Genomic DNA, 12,897 nt, shown 5'->3' with positions numbered 1-12,897 from the left:
CCGGGCCGGGCCGGCTCTGCCCGCCGCTCCCCCGCCCCGCGTTCCGTGCTCTCCTCGGCCCCCGCTTCGCCCCCGCTCCCTTCAGCCCGGCGCCCTCCTTCCCCCGCGGGTCCCCTCTCCCTCCCGTGCCGCTCTCCCTTTTCTCCCCCGCCGCCTGCCTGCCCTCACCTCCTGCCGCTCCTCTCTCCCGTTGGTGGTCTTCCTCCCCTCCCCGCTCCGCACTCCTCCTCCCCGTCCCCTCTCCCGCGGCGAGCGGTGGGACGCGAACGCGCCCCGCAGGGCTCCCCGTACCCCCCCCAACCCTCCCCGCCTGCGCCTCGAAATGCCACTCGGAAAGAAAAAGCCCCGAACTATAAATATAAATAGCTGACCCTTCACGATAAGCGACACAAGATCCCGAGGTGCCGGCAGGCGAGGTGGGGGGGACACAGGGGCCGTCTGCCCGGGGCCGGGGCCCGCTGCTGCCCCCCGCCGCCGCCCGGGGAGGGAGGGAGGGGGGGCCGCGCTCCGGACGCTTCCCGGCCCTTCCTTCCCGGCCCTGGGTTGTGTTGGGAAGCAAAGCCCCGGGGCCTGGGGTGGGGTCAGCTGCTTGCGAGGCTGTAAGGCTGCCTGTAAGGGGTTTGGTGTCCCCGGGCTTGTTGTTCCTCCGGGAGAAAAACGGTATGAGCCGGCTTGAAGTCCAGCTGCTAATAAACAGCATGAGTTTTCCGAAGTTTTACTGCGGGGGCTTTTTTTTTTTTTTTTTTTTTTTTTGGAGACGCAGGTTGTGTTCCCTGTAAAACGCCTGGAAGTTTATTCTAAAAATACTTTTTAAATGGAGCGTGAGTAAAATGGAGAAAACAAGTTACGTAAAAGTACAAGATTTAAACAGTTTGATGAAAAAAGGGAGCATCTTACCTGCCTTTGCTCATATGTATTTTTGAATTGAATATAATGCAGGGATTCTTAAAACGATCTATTTGCCTAGTAGAAACCAAATTAGGCACAAAAATTAGTAATCACAGTAATAACTGTTAAAAGAACTGTTTTCAAACATAAATTATGAACATATTAGACCAATACAGCTAATACTCTGTTTGGTTGTCCCTGTAAACTGTGTGACCACAGTAGTAAGTAGTCAGCTTAGTCTGGCTCAGCTGGTACGTACCATGAAATTTCTCCTGCCTTAAAATGTGATAGCTACTGAAAAGCTACAGATATCCTTGAATCCAAGATGATAAATCCAAGGACGTTTGTGTAATTAAGTATATTATGTAAATAAGTGCTGTCATGCAAGTTAACTATTTAGAAGGTGGAGGAAGTATTTTCAATTGGGACATTAAACTCCCAAGATCTTGAATCACCTTGGGGAGAAGTTTCCCTGCAAAAGTTAGCTAATGAATATGTATTATCAGGACTATAGCTATTTTTCTATCTTTATTTCCTCCTTCCCCCCTAATAATGTGTTGCTAGGAATTTAAACACAGGTCTCATAATTGCTTTGGTGAGGAAAAAAAAAAAAAGCACAAAAGTTTTAGCTGAGGAGGAGCATTTCATATAGGCCCCAGTCAAACAGTGCTTTCTCATGGGTTTACTGTTATTACTGCAATAGGTCATATTGGTTCTTTTTAGACCCGCTTTTGAGGGATGCCCTGAGGCTGCTTCCAGGACGGATTTGCTGTCCATCCAGAGAACTAATTTGCAAGCATGGCCCCCAGGTGTAGCCTCAGAATACCCTTTGAAGGATACAGGACTCTGTGTGTGTGAGCATGCCAGAAGGGTTAGTGTGTTAAGAACAGGGTAGATGGCTTAGATGGTTTAATATGCTGGTGGGCACATCTAGATCATCTTTCTGTAGCCTGATGATGAGAGCGGGATGGATGGAAGGCAGGTGGATCTAGAAGAGCTCTGGGCTCTTTTCAGAACAGTGTTCACTGATACACGTGCACACACACTGTGTGTATGAGACTACGGTAGGATTACTAATACACTGATTTAATGGAAGCGTCTTCAGGATTAGAGTTTAGGGAAGAATATAAAACCTTTGAAAGGTAAAATATGGGTAAACATTTACTTTTGAGTAGCAAAAATTATATGACTTAAGTGGGGGGGGGGTTTAATACTTAAGTGAGGGGTTTGTGCATTTGGCAATTTTGAGGATGCTTTTTGAAAAGATGCCATTTTAATAATTTAATATTTCATACTTTCAAAGCCAATCATGCAAGCGGATAAAGGTTTATGATTTTTGCCTCTGTTAGAACTCAGATGGGACTGTTAAGGTTTAGTAAAGATATTCACATATCTAAGCATGTGGACAGTACTGATGAGTTCTCTCAGTGTGATAATGGTAGGTCATTAACTTATAGGCATAATCAGTTTGAGAGGGACTTCATTAATGCTGCGTATTGCCGTGGAAAACATCAGTGTTTGGTCCAGAATCTTGCTTGCTTCACATTCCTCCTAGAAACTAAGAAAAACTTTCTTAGTGCAATAGCACTTGGGGACAAGAAGAGATTGCTTAAACAAGAAACACTGAAGGTCTCCCTTATTAGAGACGAGACTTTGGCAAAAATATCAGAAAAATTTCCACAGGGAATTTTTTATGTTTTAGAATATGATGATTGACAATGTTACTTCCTGTCCACTCCATTTTCTGAGACGTTGATGGAAATGGTGTTCAACAGCTTGTTTTATTCCTCAGCACAATGTATGTAGGGAAAGCTAGAAAATTAATGTCTGAAAGGGGGATGTTTATACTCTTTTGAAACAATGTCTCAGCTAGGTTAATTCTTCATCCCCACAGGTTACTCTTTGAGCTAACATTTTTAAAAAGGTGGGGTGTCCGTTCCCCCCCCATCTGAATAAGAATTTCAATTCAGGGCCAAATTTGAGTTTGAAGAGCTTTCTCAAAATAGTAGCTCCCTAATATTTCTGTGAAAGGAAATAATTTTCATTAAATGTTTCTCAAGTATTTTTAGTGTGTTGATTTCGTGAGAAAAATCTGTGACAGCTGGATTGCTACAGAGGAAATGAAATGGTATTTCCTGGGATACTGGAAAGAAAGGCAGGCAGGCAAATGGGAATAGGAAGTCCTTCACAGGCACAGGCGAAGCTTCAGAATATGTTAAATAAAGAAAATGGTGCATTAAAACCGCAGCCTGCTTAATTTTACTGAGCTTTCAAAATTTAATTCACATGAATTGAAGAGTCTCAATTTGTTGATCACGTTGTTTCAGTCTTTCTCAGTACTTAAATTATACACAGTCTAAATCCAAACGAATGACAGTACACTCCATAATTCACTTCATTTTTCACGTTAGCAACACTGAAATATGTGACATGTTTAAATATGAAATCTTAGTTCACCCGAAGTAATTGATTTCATTTAATCTGTATACTTGAAGCATTCTTTGTTAAAGGGGATTTTTCAATAAGGGTAAAAGGTATCTGGATATTCTCACAGATGATGCTGAACAAAACTTTTCACAGACTGCTTTCATTAAAATACTAGATGCACTGGCGCATGCACACCCATATAAACAAGCGGAAAAGGTATTTCTAAATAAATGAATAACAGGAAGTTTAAGGCTGTTAAAGAACTAAGTAGGTTTGTCTAAGTTCGGGCTATTAATGGAGAACATCAAGAACGTTTTTCCTCTAAATTGCCCTTTCAGCAAGCAAAGTCATTCAGAAGCAGAACGATAGAGGCTAATACTTCTTTCTTACTGTGGCCTCCTGGGGCATAGAACCGTCACATTATGCTGTGCAATACTTTTAATCCCTGGTATATTTTCAGGGAAGGGTACAATCAAAGAATTCGCCTGCAGATGTTTCATTTTGATGTTTCCTTTAAAGACAGAGTTTGTGCATTTGTTAAAAGCTTTTAACTGATAGGATATCAGATATATAGAGGGAAGTTCACTTTTTACCTAGCCTCTTAGTATGCTGTCACAGAACAAGAATTCCTAATGTAAGCTTAAGTAATTTGGATACGTGTAATCATATTGATGAAGAGAGGTTTGGCATTGTTCAAAACATGGCTTTGGATCGTGATTTCTTCAGTGGCAGCTCTCATTCCAGCTGTACGTTTCTCACATCACCGCATATGTTGTTGTGTGGCTGCCTTCAAAACTAGATCTTGTGACTGGTCTTATCTACCTGGTTTTTAATTAGATAATTTCTCAGATCTGCTTTGGAGCATGATCAAACAAATAGTCAACTGTCACAACTGCCGAGGTGATGTACCTCCAGAGGCACCACTTTTAGATATATTCCTAAAAAGTCATACATAGAACTGCTGTAGTAAGCTCACAGTTACCTGAGGGCAGCTGGTGGTTATACAGTTCTAGCTGTTTCCTTAAGCAAAGATTACATAAGGTACACTTGTAATAATAACTTTTTACTGAACATGTTTACTGAACAGTTCTGTATGGGTATGAATGGAAAAGGAAATAGCGTGTATTGTCATATATGGCAGGAGAATTACCATGCATCTTTGCCAATAATGGTAAATTACTCATGAAACACTTCCTCTTTTATAATTTAGGTGTGTGCCAAGAATGTCTAGGAATTCCTATTGTAATGAAGAGTAAACAATTCTGCCTTTCCAAATGAAGTTTTCTTGTGCAATAAATTGTTTTTCAACAAAACATCCAAAAGCACTATAGGAAAATGCCCCATAAACAATTTGATAAAAAATTTGAAGGGGAGGAAAGAGAAAAAGATTTTCCAAAAGCTGAGTGTGAAGGATACAAAAAATATTGCTAGTAAATTAGTAGAACCCCTGTGATAATAATCATTACCTGCAGTGGGTTTGATCTTGGTTACTGAATAGATTGGGAAAACAGTTGCGGCATAAATGCATGTCTTTCCTTCACTTCATACCGAAACCTGTGACAATGATTCAGCAGAAGGGACTAGTCCAAGACAGTTTTTAAGATTTTTTTAAGCCTTCATTTGGCACTGCTATTACAGTGTTGCCCAATGCAGTGCTGGATGTGTCAGATCTGTGACACTTCTGCCTTCTGGAAGTCTGGAAACAATCTGCCTGATGTTAGCAGCGTTCCCTTAAGAACTGGCATTGAAGAAACAACACCAAATTGTAAGAATGTGACTGCAATAAGAGGAGCTGGTATTAGATTCCTTAAGTTTCTCATATTAATGTGCTTTTATTTTTCACTAAATATCTAGTAACTTTTAAAAACATTTCCTCTACCCAAGTCAGTGTGCTTTCAAATTAAGAATTACTTTGGTTTTAAAAAGGGATCGTCTGATCTTTTGAGACAGATGGACAAAAATTATAGTTGATGTTAATACTGAAGAAAAGCTGAGGAGGTTGAAAAAGGTACCAGAAAAACTTGCTGTTAAGATCTTCTGTGGTTGAGTAGTTTGCAGTCATTTGGACCAAAGAGATTTAACCAAGTCATACACCAAGGACGTTGAGTGGCAAGTTTTCTTGATGTAGTGGATGTTAACAAATAAGATTGAGAGGGGCTAACCGGTAAGAAAAGCCTAGCAACATTTTGGGTTTGAGATACCATTGCGACATTAAAGAACAACCTAGGAAAGGGTGAAGGGGTGTGCCCAATGCTTGTGATACAAATAACTTGCATATTATTGCCAGTTTCCTTATTTCCTTGTTCTAGTGTTTTGATGAATGCAAAGTAAATACCATATGTGTTAGAAATGGTGCTTTGAAGAATGCAAAGGAATATACTGTGGGCAAGTGATCGAATAATAAAAACCAAACGTGGCAGAAATGCCAGACGAGAAGTTTTTCTCAGTGGTTTAGGTGCGAGACAGGGTGGTTTCCTTTGTTCCTCTGTTTTGCTGCTGACATGGCAGGGCAAAGCAGCCACACGTTGTTGTGACTGTCCCTATTGATCATGGGCTGCTGGAACTGTTTGCAACGGGGATTAAATTAGGGCAGTTTTACGTGATGATTACGTGGAGTTAGAGGGGCTTGATGGCTACTATTTTTCTCTGTGTGTATGTATCATGTGTTGCTCTTCTTTAAGTAAGATTTAACCCTGATATTTAGTATAATTTCTCCCTACAAGATAAAGTAGTATGTAAAGACTTTAATCTCCTAATGATTTACTGCCTGATGATCTTCAGTGAAGAGATTGATGACCTTGGAGTCATGAGTGTGCAGTGACTGCAAGACTGTCGGTTTTGATTTCTCTAATGTTTGGGAAGGTTGATAATCCCATTTGCACATACATGTAGATTCATACAGGCATATTTCTTTCTAAGTAATTTTTTTGCAAGTTTCCCTGCAAAAGAGCAAGTAGGTTTTATTTTGCTATTCGACAAAGGAGAGGGTTCATTAAGTGTGAGTGGTTTCCTTAGCTACAATAAAGAATTCCACTCTTTCAAAATTGGATTTTTTTTTTGTAGCAATCTGACACTTATAAGGTATTTTATCCAAATTTTATTTTTCATTTTGGTTATACATACTTACATGCTACACTATATCATTTTAGGCTTTAGAACAACATGGTGACACTGCTATTTTAAACTAGCCTCTCCTTTGGGCATCAGCGAGATCATGTCAGGACCACCAGGATTATAAATACTGTATGAGAAGGTCAGGTTTAAAGTTTCCAAATCTCCATAAGAAAGCAAGCTTAATTTTCAATCCCCTTTATAAAGCTTGATGAATTTATTATCCTCTACAAGCATCAAAAGAAAGCAGCTGAAAATTAAGCTGAAATGACATCTGTTCTATTTCATTCCTGTTGTAACTCACTAGCTGTTGTTAACTGGTTTACAGATATCAGAAAAGTTATGTTCATATCCATGGATCATATTACTTCCCACAGGGACATGACTACACTTCTTCAGAAGAGAGGACTAAAGATGAGCAGACATGTCTAGGTTTTTCATGTTTGATTTCCTTTGTTTTGGGATTCTGCTAACATTAGTCAGAATGCTTTTTCCAGTTTAGAATTTTCTATCAATATACCTTGAATTCATTACTTTTTTTACATCTTCTGCTGGAGTTAAATGTGTGTTTTGTTGTAGTGGTCTGTTGTAGTATATTGTTTTTAAGTGGTTTGACAAAACACTAAATCCAGTTTGAGAGAAAATAACTGCAGTTTAAGAGTGTCTAGTTTGCCTACAATGACTGCTGTTTAAAACCTGAGTTGAATTAGACCTGGCTTTTCCAGTTGCATTTTTCAGATACTTAGGAAGACCAAGGTATCTATATAAGTTAGGGTCACTTTTCATTTGTAGTAAAGGAAAAATACTACATTAGTGCAAAATATGATATAAGCTTCAGGTTTTGATACTTGTGCTAGAAATAATTTTATATATTTCTTTAAAAGGTCAAAAGTTTCGCTCAGTTCTTCTCAAGAGTGTTTGTGTTTATAATCATACTAATTATCTCATTAGGCTTTAGAAGGTCTCCTTCTGTGGGAATTCAGGAGTTTTTGAAGAGATCACTACTTTGATTGGGAAGGTGGGATCCTGTGGATTTTGTTCGTTCTATGAGACAGTGAGAAGGGACACAGCAGGAGCACACTTGAACAGATGCAGGAATCAGACATAGCAGTTCTGTGCAGAGTTGTTCGTACTTGAAACCATTATTGCAAATATATTCCTTGGGAAGAAGAGCAAGGCAAACTAGATTTGATGCAAACTGATGTCAGGAGATAAATACTTGGAACTCACTCCAGCCCTTTGTCACTACCGTAGCTTTAAAAATCACTGCTCCCTCAGCTCTTCTGGTCTAAGTATACTTCTCATTATTCCCTAACCCAGCTCTTTCAAATGGCTTGGGTTTGAAAAAAAAAAAACCCAACTTATGACCCACTTCTTGGAACTGAGTTGGGGTGAGTTGGGTGCTATCAGGTGATAGTTTAACTGGAAAAATTAGCAAGAAAAAACTTCCAGTAAAGGAAACTATAATGAGCACCTATGGCAGCAACCTCCCAACTGGAATGTACAGCACTTTCAGTTACCTGACAAAAGTTTTCACACACAGGTGATTTTGTGACATTGTGTCTAAGGGTCTGAGTGTTCAAAGCACTTAATGCATTGCATTTGTCTGTGTGTTGGATATTTTTGCTTTAAACCAATGATGTTCTAAACTCATTCACAATGGTGTAAATCACGAGAAATACCGTGAAAGGCAATGGATTTATATTATTATAAAGTTCATGTCAAAGCCAGTTATGCTGGTAACACTTATTAGCTACATTTATTCAAGTTAGTTCCAGGCAGTTGCTAATGTAAGTTAGAAATAGCCATCGTTAATTAAATTTTAAAGAGGAAGAAGAAACAATTTATGTAACAGTGCTCCTTCTTGTTTATTCAGAATCACATATGAAATCCTATAAATGGAAGAAAATTACTGAATCCAGATAAGAAAACTGAAGTATTTTGTGGTCTGTTTCACAGTATGATGAGAGGTATTTGGCCTGCAGATGCAGCTGAATTTCAGAGAATATTTTGCTTCATCAATGGATGGAATTAGTAGAGCTGGGACACTTACTATGAAAAGAGATAGACAGGAATCAGCATTTGTTTTCAGATGCAGACTTCCCAAACTGCTGGTTTGTAGCTGGTATTCCAATTCATAGATTATAAATTCATAGATTATAATGCCAGAGGAGATCATCTTGTAATTGTGTCCGAGCACCAAGGACACAGTATTCTAGAAGCAGTTGCACCACTGCCAAAAGGGGAGGTAATACAATCTCTCTACTCCTACTTGATATTCCCATTTATATATGCGAGGTTCACTTTAGGCATATCGGCCAATACTGAAACTGTTCGGACACCTCCACATGCTTCCTAGCATAGATATCTCCCATCCAAAGTTTGGCCTACCTTTTTGATTCTAATTAATTTAGTCTAAACCTAGTCATGACATTTTGTAGATTCACTGCATATACCAGTTGGCTAAGGAGCTCAGGCTGCTGCGTACTGCTGTTAAACCTCTCAAATGATAGTTGTGTTGGCTGCAGATCTTCAATAACAAGTTTCTGTTTTTTCCCCATTGCATTGATTAATGTTGGTAACTGGAAGAGGATGAGGACAGATCACTGTGGGACCCCTCAGAAACATACCTGTTTTGTGTTCATCCTCTAGTTACAGTTTGAAACTATCATCAAGTTTTAAGGCATTTTATGTGTGCTCTGATGATTTCTCATATCAATCTAGTTGATCAAGTTATGTTTAGGCATTGTGGGGAGCACTGAGCAATTGAAAGATGTGCTAACCAGTGGAAACCAGCAAACCATCTGGAAACACTCCTCCCACATATGCAGAATGCAGTCTCCTGCACAGAACCTGGCTAGCAAGAGCAGGCAGAAACACATCTGAGCATCAGGACACATTTCATTCCTATTCAAACATGTATCATAAGGCTAGCTGGGAGGAAGGAGTCCTGCTGTAGGTACTGAACAGCCTCACTGCTGCTCTGAATAGAAATTCTGTTTCTAGCTTGGAATGTTTTGACTGCAGAGAATAGAGATTATTTCAAAAACAATACAAAACAAACCACCAGCCTTTAAATGGCTGAGCACTTTGGAAGGTGGATTTGTTTCCTCATCTTTTTTTAAGTTCTAAAAAGGTAAAGACTATGTGTTCTCCTCTCCCAACCTGTTCATAATAATTATTAATTCCCTAAAAGATAGTGTTTATACCAGCATACAGTTGTTAACGCTAGTAAGATGTAATAGCTTCTCCATTTAGTGTATTGATGCAGTTCTTGTGTTCACATACTATGGAATAGTAATCAAAGTACGTCACTTCAGTGCAAGAATCCAGTATCACAAGCAGATCAGCACATAAAAAGCTTGGAAATGCATCTTTTTAGATAAACTAATGTGCTGAAAAAAACATTAGGATATTTTATGAGGTAGCTTAAGTTCTTCTAGCTCATTCTGGTACTGGGACAATATGTAACTTTACACTTTGATTATTAGAAGTCTGAAAATATAGACTAAAATATTCCAGAAAAAAATCCAATTTTTATCTGAGTCCAACTTAAACATTCTTCAAAAATAATTAACACAACCCCCCCTCCCCCCCAACCTCAACATATAGGATTACTGTCCTCTGAAAATAATGCCTGATATGTTTCCTGTTGTTCAGCTCTTTAAAACAACTTGTTACAGCTCTTTCTATTAACTTAAAGTCTGTTTTCCAACCTGGAATGACAGGCATTTTAGGTTGTTGAATTTAAACCACATGGCTGGTGGTCTGCTGGATTTTAGAAGAAAGGAGGCATAGCTTGCAGCACCACAAGGTAATAGAGCATTCCTTAGGCAAAATATATTGAAATTATACATATTTAATACTGTTACTAGAGCCTCAACTTCTAGCACTCTTGAAGTTAATAAAACCTGATATGTTAAGCAGTGTAGGTACTTTCAAAAGGCTGAATACTAATTTTCCACTGCAGGCTATGAATGACTTCAGTGAAAGTTATTTTGTCTTAGGAGCCTGATTCAAATGTGAAGAACTTTAACACCTACCAAATACTGTTAGAAACAAGCATTTATCTGCTCTGAAACTTTAATATAGCTGATATGAAGAACAACAGTTATGGGTGCACAGTCAAAAAGTATTGCTGTACCTTGGCAGTGCCTCAAAGGAAGGATTTTTGTGTACTCTCTGAAGATGAGCTTCCTAAATGATACTAAGGTCTCTTTATTACTACAGTAAGATACCTATCCTGTTGTCTATGGCATGCTTAATACTTTCTAGTTCTCAAGTCCCACTTCATTCCTGCAGTTTGCTGTAATTGATGCTCCCATCACCTGCACCTGGTAGGTTTCCTGCATTTGTTGCAGTTTTAATAGAGTCACTAGAGATTAAAGTGGCTTAACAGGAGGGACACAAGTGCTACTGAACATGTTGGAATCACTGCAGGAGCAGTAAGGAAGGTTTTAGGTTGAAGTGGATGCTAATGTTCAAGACGCTGCTGTCATCCCGGTTGCACTCTTAGCCTTTTGGAGCTTCAGCAGCTGCCCTAGTGGTTCCTTCCTGGGAACAGAACTTCCCACACCAGACTAGTTTAATGGGAGTGCCCAGGCTTCCCAGATTTTGGAAGTAAACGCTAATTGTTATTTCTGGTTGTACCATCATTTTGCAATGCAGATAATGCCAGAGTGGCACTGGTGGTTAATCTGTCAGAAATTGTTGCCTTACCATTCCCTTTGTTAGAGAAGTTTTTAAAGAAGCACAGAAGGTGGCAGATACCAACTCTAGAGATGAAAGGTAAATAAAATTCAGGTGAGATCAGTGGTGCACAGGAGAGATTCTGTGAGCTGGGTCTGGGTATTGAATGGAAGCTCATTATGCAGAGCTGCACTTGAAGCAAGGGCCAAGCAGAGACACCAGAGGTCTCTTGGTCCAAGTGGAAGCATCCTGAGGGCCCAGAGAATGCTGTCACTAGGTGTGTTAGTGTTGACACCGCTTTAATGAAATACCATTTGAGGAAAAGAAGGGAGCTTACATGGTTGCAGTGTAGCGGGTAGTTCTCTGCACCTTCAATCATGTTATCTTCAGATTAAGCCCATACAAGATTTTAGGTTCCCCTTATACTTCATTAGAAAAAGAAGTGGCTCATATAGACCCTATATTGACTTCCAGAACTCAAGTAAATTGGAAAAGGACTAGGTATCTTTAATATCTGAGCTATTAGACTGCCAGTATGCTGTTAGAATATCTATGAAACTGAATGTGAGAAATTACTGAGATGACCAGATAATAAACAAAGTGTCTCATCAGACCAGCAGTATGTTTTGCAAGTTTGGTCATGTCTGCTGGGCAATTCAATGTTCTGCTACCACTTTAATTATAATTGTAAAAATTTAATTAATTGAGCTGTAAAAATATACTCAGAATACACTTGTTTAGGAAATGTAGACCAACATGAGCCATGCACAAAACCAGTTCCAGAGCTGTCAGCACTAGCTTTAAATTAGGGAAGTGCTGTTTTATAAGGTCTGTCACTGAATTCTTGATTTATCTTGTCTGTCCAGGAGAGCTGAAAGTGGATTCAGAGATTTTGGCAATTAAAGGTTGTATCATATCTGCTGATGTTTCTGTACTTCAGCATTTTTTTATGTATGCCAGCTTTCACAGCTGATTGATTAATGTCCCTTTTCAAGCATTTGCTAAAGAAAGGGAGCATTTGTCTGGGTATCACTTGTTCAGGAAAATTTCCAAAAGCATAAACTACCTTCCATAAACATTCTCATACTGGTATATCCCACCTTCTAGACTTTTAGGATACAAGAAAACACTTCTGACTATAATTTAGGAGTGCTGTTATCTCAGATTGTGAGTCCTCAAGCTTGATTTCATTTGTTCATGTTAATTAAGAAAAGCAGAATATAACTATAGTATTAGTGATAACAAATACTTTTGAAGGAGCCTGCTTCCCCATTTTCTCAGGAAACGTGTAAGTTGTTTGTAGTAGAGATTAAATCAGTGTTAAATGATGGAGTTCATTCTTTTAAAGTTTCCATTTTGTCATTGTCTATAGGCAAGCAGAAGAGGAAAGCTGATTGTCTCAGAAGTTACTAGCCTCTTTCTCAAGCCTGATACTGCTATAATAAAATAAACTAGTGTTTCAACCAGTGCAATCCATCCAGTCTCAGACCTCTTAAATATCATGTAAGGGAGTCTCCTACATGATTTATTAGCCTGCTAGGTAGTTCAGTACCTTTAACTAGATCCAGGTTCCTACAACTGGCTTCTTATATCTGGGAGGCAAGTTGAGTACCCAGGACGGCCCTGCTTTCTTCAGGATTCTCCGGACAAGTTATAACTGCATTAGCAAGATGCTTGGGAGTCCTTTCCAGCCCAAGGATGAGCTACCAAGCAGTTTGCCAAATCAAATTAAATATGTGTGTGCACCAGTTTCTGTGTTACAGCTCCTACTCAGCTCTCCCT

At 39.3% G+C, this 12,897-nt stretch overlaps 1 protein-coding gene and 1 long non-coding RNA gene across 7 annotated transcripts in view; one reads left to right on the top strand and one right to left on the bottom strand.

The window, feature by feature from the left end:
- LOC142031896 (uncharacterized) overlaps positions 1-318 on the bottom strand; it is a 51,025-nt gene extending 50,707 nt beyond the window's left edge. For 5 of the 6 annotated variants that reach the window (XR_012650658.1, XR_012650659.1, XR_012650655.1 and 2 more), the window contains exon 1: positions 169-317. This is a non-coding gene — a long non-coding RNA (uncharacterized LOC142031896). Of the gene's footprint in view, positions 1-168 lie in introns of all 6 variants that reach the window. The other variant, XR_012650656.1, reaches the window with a different exon arrangement.
- The window catches only part of ADSS1 (adenylosuccinate synthase 1), a 31,273-nt gene that overhangs the window by 449 nt on the left and 17,927 nt on the right, over positions 1-12,897 (top strand). The gene's annotated exons all lie outside the window — the stretch shown is intronic.

Source organism: Buteo buteo, chromosome 6 (genome assembly GCF_964188355.1).
Source record: "Buteo buteo chromosome 6, bButBut1.hap1.1, whole genome shotgun sequence".
NCBI classification, from domain to species: domain Eukaryota; kingdom Metazoa; phylum Chordata; class Aves; order Accipitriformes; family Accipitridae; genus Buteo; species Buteo buteo.
Note: the sequence above shows the minus strand (reverse complement) of the source record. Positions and strands in the feature narration are given on the sequence as shown.